The sequence below is a fragment of the Callorhinchus milii genome, unplaced genomic scaffold (genome assembly GCF_018977255.1).
Source record: "Callorhinchus milii isolate IMCB2004 unplaced genomic scaffold, IMCB_Cmil_1.0 Scaffold9, whole genome shotgun sequence".
In the NCBI taxonomy this organism is placed as follows: Eukaryota; Metazoa; Chordata; class Chondrichthyes; order Chimaeriformes; family Callorhinchidae; genus Callorhinchus; species Callorhinchus milii.
In genome coordinates this window covers 7,959,202-7,966,257 of record NW_024704750.1, presented here as the reverse complement: position 1 = coordinate 7,966,257, position 7,056 = coordinate 7,959,202, and the positions used below count along the sequence as shown (strand labels likewise).

The following is a 7,056-nucleotide window of genomic DNA, read 5'->3' as shown; positions in this document are numbered from 1 at the left end:
AATTGGGTCATAACTGCTTGTGGGACACTGCTGTGCGCAATTGGCTGCCGCAATTCACCCACAAAAATAGTCAATTCAGTTTACAGTATATTCTGTAAAGTGCTTTGAGACGTCTAGAAGCAGTGAAAAGCGAGATATCAAATGCAAGATTATTATTATATTATTATAAGTATCGAGAAAGAATGTGTGGGTTTTGTTTTGGTTGGGTGGAGGGGGGGAGGCTCGCGGAAAGAGATACTAAACTTGTGTGGAGAGGAGATCCAAGGATCAAAGATTTAAACTTGACGAATGGTTTGGCCGGCTCAGGATTGAAGCAGCGAGCTGGGCATTGGGACAGTTGTGGGAGGGAGAGAACCATGGGAAAGGAGTGGTCGGGAACAGCAAGGGAAAGAGAGGAATGAGGCATCGCACCACAAAATGAGGTGAGTGTACAGAGAGACCTTTTTATTTTCTGCAACCGTTTATTTTTGTAATGTGTTCTCTTTGTAGTTTTGTTGCCCAGTGTTTTGGAGATTGTGGATCAGCGGGAAGTAGCTAGTGTGAAAATGAGTCAGCATTGTTCAGAAACCACAACCATTTTCACGAAAATAGAATCATTCAGCAGTGAGTGGAGATGCCCGATGACTGACTGCGACCTTGGGTAAAGACATCGCCCAGCTTGTTGAACAGACCAACAAGGATCTGTGGTCAATGTAGTGCAAAATGATCTTGACCAGGGTAATGGTAAATGTGCTAACACTGACTTCAGCACCTTGGTTAGGGAGTGAAAACTCAATACAAAGTCTAGTTGTTCAGTGAAGGAAAAGGTCAAAGATATGGCATAGCTTCATGAACGTTGTTAGCGAAATGGAAGACAGAGGTAAAAACAGCTCATAATTTAGTACTAAATCATCAACCTGACTCAAAGAGGCTGTTTGGTATAGGAAATGGTAAAAATTCTCACTCAGACAATATGGTGCACTCTTTTGCGATAGAGTAGGCAGAACAGTGCACAGGGGGCTGTAAAGCACCTCCGTGAGTGTTTGCTGAGTGTTTGGGTGGCAAAAGTGAGAAAGTGTGTTAATTGTTCAGCAAGGATATCCACACCTTCAGCATCCCAATTAATAGGTATATTAATGCAGACTGTACATGTTTTAAGAGCACATATATTGATTTCAACCTCTGAGCGAGACAACTGATGCTTCTGCGATGCAACTTTATTGACGCAACAGTCCTCCAACAAAAGTTGCGTTGGCCCTGAAGGTTATTCTTTGATAAGCCGATCTCATCCTGTTTATGGCCAGAGAGGGATGTTCAACCAGTCAGTGTGATGTCTCTAGCATGCAGAAGTCAGCAGTGTTGTGACTGCCAGGTTACTGTTAATTATTTCCTGAAGCCTGCCAACAATGAGCATCTTAAATCTTTTACTTATGATAATATCAAGTGGCCTTACTTCTGAGAATGGGGCTCCTCTTGGGGTCTCTCACCTTCTGGGCACTCTGCAAATTTCTGAACACTTATTGCAAACAATTATTAAATAAATGGTGATCCAATCCAGAGTTAAATGTGAGCCAGAATTTTTCAAAAGGCACCGATATTATTGACAAGTAACAGACATAACCTTTGACCTTTTTTTGCAAGAGAAAATGTTTTATCAAAATGGGTGTGTGGGGGGGTTGGGGGAGCACAAAACTGGAACTAACTAGAATAGTATGATAGAATGTTTACTGAAACCAGATCTGCCCTGCGAGTATTTAGCAGACAAATTAAACTGGCCCAAAAATGCTACCTCCAAATTAGACACTACGTCTAAATCCCCCAAACACTCCAGAAACTCTAAAGTGACCTGATCTTCCCCTTCCCCTGAATTCTAAAGGACCTGGAAACAATACTGAGTCACTTGATGATAAGGGAGAAATGGCGCAAAGTATGAATCCAACCCTGCGAAGGAGACAAAATGCAGCTATGTATTGTAAATTTGTGATGTTAGGAACATAGGAGAGCAGCAGAAGGTTAATCAGCCCATCAAACCTCTTCCGATAATTTATTAGATCTTAGCAGATCTTTTAATCTTAAGGCCTGCCTTTTCACCATACCTCTTAATATCTCAACTACCCAAGTATCTGTCTATTTCTCTCAAACATCCCTTCTGATTCTATATCTGCAGCTTTCTGGGGCAGACCATTCAATGCAGCAGTTCCTCAGTGCTCCACTGGAGTGTCAGCCTGGAATAAGAGCTCAGATCACCGTGTGGGGCCTTTGCCTGGAACTGAGGAAATGCCAGGCTGTCTGAGGTTCCTTCCTAGAGACACGCTTGACACTTAATGCTTAACCACCCAGACCACCACAGGAGGGGAAATAAGCCACAGTGACCTAACTGAAGCAGGGCAAGGACAGCAACTCTGACCACTGGGACCATTGGCCAAGGTAGGGCTTCATGTTTCCCCCTCAGGCCATTTGAACCCAGGACCCCAAACCTCGCAAATTAATTCAATCCTCAAATATACATTAATGCCCGGAGTCTGCACAGCTCTGCGGATGAACCTAATGCAACCACTGTGTATTCAGACTGTACAATGACTTTGACCCATAATGTGTCTAGACAAACTTCAGGACACCTAGTAAAAAGAAAGTTCAATACATTAAAAAACAAAGAAACACTTTTTTTTCTTTCCTTATTCCTGTTTTAAATGGAACTGATTTTCATTCTATGCATTTACGTTGTAGTAGTGGGAATAATAATAATAATCCTTATATTTAATATAATGCCTTATCACATCCTCGAGACATCTCAAAGTGCTTCGTAGAATATACTGTAAAGTGAATTGACTATATATTTTGTGGGCGAAACTGAATCTAATGTATAGGCAGAATCTATTGTATAGGCCTCGCTCCCTCCTTAGCCTCCTTCAAGTCCCGCCTCAAGACCCTCCTCTTTGACCAAGCCATCGGCCACCCCCCTTCCCCTCCCCTCCCTTCCCTCCCACCCCTGACCCCAGCTCGGGTCTGAAATGCTGTACTCTGTCCAATGCCTTGGGACTTCCTCCCGACGTGAAAGGCGCTATACAAATGTAATCTTGTTGTTGTTGTATATGCCCCCTTGCATTTATACTATAGCAGCCACAAGTCATTGTGCTTCCAAAAGCTCCTCAAGTTCTATCATGATTTGCTTTGGGATTGCACCGCTCAGCCCTGTTTAATAGTGACTGTTTCATGGGATACTAACATAAAATACTGCTTCAGGATATTTAACGGCCACCTGAACCATCAGGATGGACCACTTGTTTTAGTGTCTTTTCCAAGGTTAGCATCTTTGATAACGCAGAGATGCCTCAACACTAGACTGAAGTGACCCTGTAGAGCAATGACCCCTATCGTGATATGGGGTGTTTGGACTCACAACATTATGATCCAGAGGTGAGAGTGCTATCAAATTAGCTTGAACGACAATATCTGCCCTGTGTTGTAATATTATTTGACAAGCTGCGGGGGGAAAAAAATTGTGTTCATTGTCTCACACAGCATGAAAATATAGAGATGGTGATGGTGCGGGGATAAAATCAATTCAAATCAATGTACCATGTTATCTAACTGTTAATTCCATGCACGATTATGACTGGAGCAGCGCAAGTGAGTTACTAGCATTTAAGCCAGATGCTGTTTCTGTTAGGAACAGAAAAACTGCTGCTTTGTATGTATCTAAAACATCTGCACCAAATGCCCAGGGGCAGAATGTTGCATACTGTGTCTCCTGTCTGTAGAACGCTTGCAGCCTGTGCTGGAGCCCAGTGGCTCAAATGTGAGCTAGTCTTGCTGGAGATCGCAGTAGGTTATGAGAAATCTGCTGCTTTCCCCCCCCCCCCCCCCAGTTACCTCCCTATAATTTCCCCAAGTCTTTCTATTTTCCCGGTATCGAAAGGTTCACCAGGTTCGATTTAGCGAGACATGTGTCCACACCACAGTCATCTCTGGCTGTACTATTTACCATCTAATGTAACAACCACAACTTATTTGCTGTCATTTTTCCCCTGCTGGGAATTTAAGGCTGCACTCTGTTCCTGACTGTACCTAACACTGCATGAAACAATACAATCCAAGATATAATACCATCAAGGACAGGTATGTCATTGACTTCAAAAAAAATCCTGAAAAGGATGAAAAATATGAAAGACAGCATTGCATCACTGCTGGAGTAGCTAGTTCAAATGAATGTACAGTACTGTATTATTTTGTTATTTATAGGGCAGCATGAAACAAGAAAAAGCGATTTGGGGCTATCATATTCCTTCTGCAGACACGACACAGCCCAGACAAGCACGGATGCTGCTCTGCTCAATTATTGTGAGGGAAAGTCTCTGAAAAATATCTCCCTGATGCCAACTGCATCACAAAAATGATGGTGACATTCTCATTCATATAGCATTTGCAAATCCTACTCTAAATTGGGCTGTTTTGAACAAGATGGTGGTTATTCGAACACAGTAAATTCCAGGGGCCTTTAACACTACTAATTCCTTCATTCCTATTAAGCTGATGCTGTGGCGTGTGAGATTTCAGTGGGATATAATATGTATAATACTTTTACATAGTGTTAAGACCAATGTCTAATTAGTGTAGTTAGATGTACTACTTATCACTGGAAGTTTTTAAAAATTGTAGCTTGGCTGTTTTCTTCCCTATCTGACCGTTTAATTATGAGATGAACTGCTTCTTAATTACTGATGGAAATCTGCATTAATGCAAGCTGTTAATGCAGAGTCCAAACTCCAAATAGGTGCTTATTATACCACGACCAAATCCACCACAAGCACAAAAGCTTTTTTTTACGACTGCCATTAAATCTCCCCAAAATACTACCAACCAATGGAAAAATATGGAAGTAGTTGTTTTCAAATGAAGCTGCACAAGTTTAATCTTCAAAATTATGTAAATAATAAGTCGCCCAGCACACTTCAATGTAATGCCAAACAATCATAGAATCCAGTATCTATTGCATACATGTTGAGGTCTCTCTCTTTCGGATCTTACACAGCATTACAGTTTTACAGCATGGAAACAAGCCTTTGGGCTTAGCTGGTGTTAATACTCCATATGAGCCATCCACATCTCCTAATTCCTTCTCCTAATACCCCTCTATTCCTTTCCCCTCATGTAAGCATCACGTTTCCCCTTAAATACATTGATCAGCTTTGCTTCAACCAAAGCTTCCTGCAGTAAGTTCCAGATTTTCACCATTCTCTGCGTGAGAAAGTTCATCTTGCAATGTAAGAATGTGTAATTCATTGTAAAGAATGTGTTTACAAATTCAGGCCATCGATATAACCAAAATATGACTTCATTATATCTGGGTCCCCAGTATTTTTGTCCTGAAATTTCACATTTTAGCATTAACCCAATTTACCCAATTGGATATGTACCACAAATAGTTCCCACTCCAAAAAACCTAAAGCCTTCAACGGAAGAATGAAGTGACTCATCCACCAGACAGATAAGTAAAACTAATGCAATCCTTCAAGTAGTCTTTTTACTACCTTTGTCCATTTTCTTCAATTAAATGCTGCTGTGCATATAATTGTAGTAAGATAGGAACTGAATGGTCTGCTGTAATGATTGTTTTTTTCAAAAGCATAATTTGAACAAATTGAATGGGCAGAATGCTCATTTAATTGCCAAGATCCTGCTGTTGGGTCAGTTTTAAAGTAATCTCCGTTGGACAATTAAAGGGTTTTATCTGTTGACTACCATCTTTCCTATTGCACTTAAATGTAGTATGATTTGACAATCCGAGTTTCTCAGTCGAACACGTTGGAATTCTTCCTGCAGTGTGTTCCCACTTGAAGGAAGCCAGAAGACATTTCCTAAAGTAGCGAAGAAATATTTCTTGGATCGTCTCTTTTCTCATTTCACTAATGACTTGGGAAAGAGGAAAAGCATCTTTTTCAATTAATGATCCATCCAGTAGTTTGGGTAAGAAACAATGATAACTCAATCAAGTGAGGCAACCAAGCTCAAGTGACAAATAGCCTTGTGTTCAGGCTTAAACCTCCTTGTTTGCAATTATTCATTGAACTGCTCCAGCTTTCGGGCTAATTATGACAAATTGTCTGAATTCAATTATCCATTACTCTTGTACCTCTAACTCTGGGAAGCACTTTGGAGACAGCCTAAAAATGCAAATTGTTTATAAGACTGGACTTCTGTCTCTTATAGCTTTCTGGAGACAGAAGTGAAATACTGATTGTGAGAAAGATACCAAGCAGAAGAAATGTACTTCAACTTATTTGATTGCAGTGCTAGGTCTATCACAGTGACCTGTCANTTTTTTTAAGGAGACCCCCACATTATGAGCGAAGCTGAAACATTCCTCACATAATGACGGACTTTGGAATGCCGAGAAATTCCTCCTATTGTAACTAAGTGACTTGCGGCAATTAATGAATCCCTTTCTCTTCATTCTAATCAAAGGAGAATACACCGGCCTGTGTCATGTTTGTAAAGGATCAGTGTAATTAGACTGAGCTCTGGCCACAGATCCTTATCTCGTCGTTTTGCATATAACTGCAGGAGCAATGAGGTCATTGAAGGAGATACTTGCTTTCTTGAAAGAGGTGACTTGCTGTGATTATACGTTTGTTCCCAAGAACAAAAAAAAGAGGTTCTGTGCATCTCAAGACATGACATTCCCTGAGTGAAGCCAATCCAGCTTCATCTCATGTTCAGCATTGTCCAAGCGTAATCAGATATAATTAAAACACAAATGAAGAAGCTTCTTTTCAGCCAGTCATAATATGGATCCAAAGTTAGACGTACTGAAAGAGTTACTGCCCACCTAGATGATACAGATACTGCATTATGTAGGTGGACAACAGAGATAAGAATTAACAAATCTAAAGTATTGAGTTGGAGGGTTTGGAATAGAATTAAAAACATGTGGCCGAAATGTTTGGTTCAAATTTTTTTTAAATGTTGGACAGTTTTGAATACTTTTCAGCATTTTACTTATATTCCTCCCACTCATATATCCTGAAATGATTAACCATTAACAATGCTAATTGTGTACAGGTACAATACGTGTAG

General features: G+C 40.6%; 1 long non-coding RNA gene across 2 annotated transcripts in view; it reads left to right on the top strand.

Moving 5' to 3' along the window:
- The first annotated feature begins 234 nt into the window (after positions 1-234).
- LOC121849698 overlaps positions 235-7,056 on the top strand; it is a 92,848-nt gene continuing 86,026 nt past the window's right edge. The window contains exon 1 of one of the 2 annotated variants that reach the window (XR_006085303.1): positions 235-422. This is a non-coding gene — a long non-coding RNA (uncharacterized LOC121849698). Of the gene's footprint in view, positions 423-3,335; positions 3,397-7,056 lie in introns of those variants that run through there. The other variant, XR_006085302.1, reaches the window with a different exon arrangement.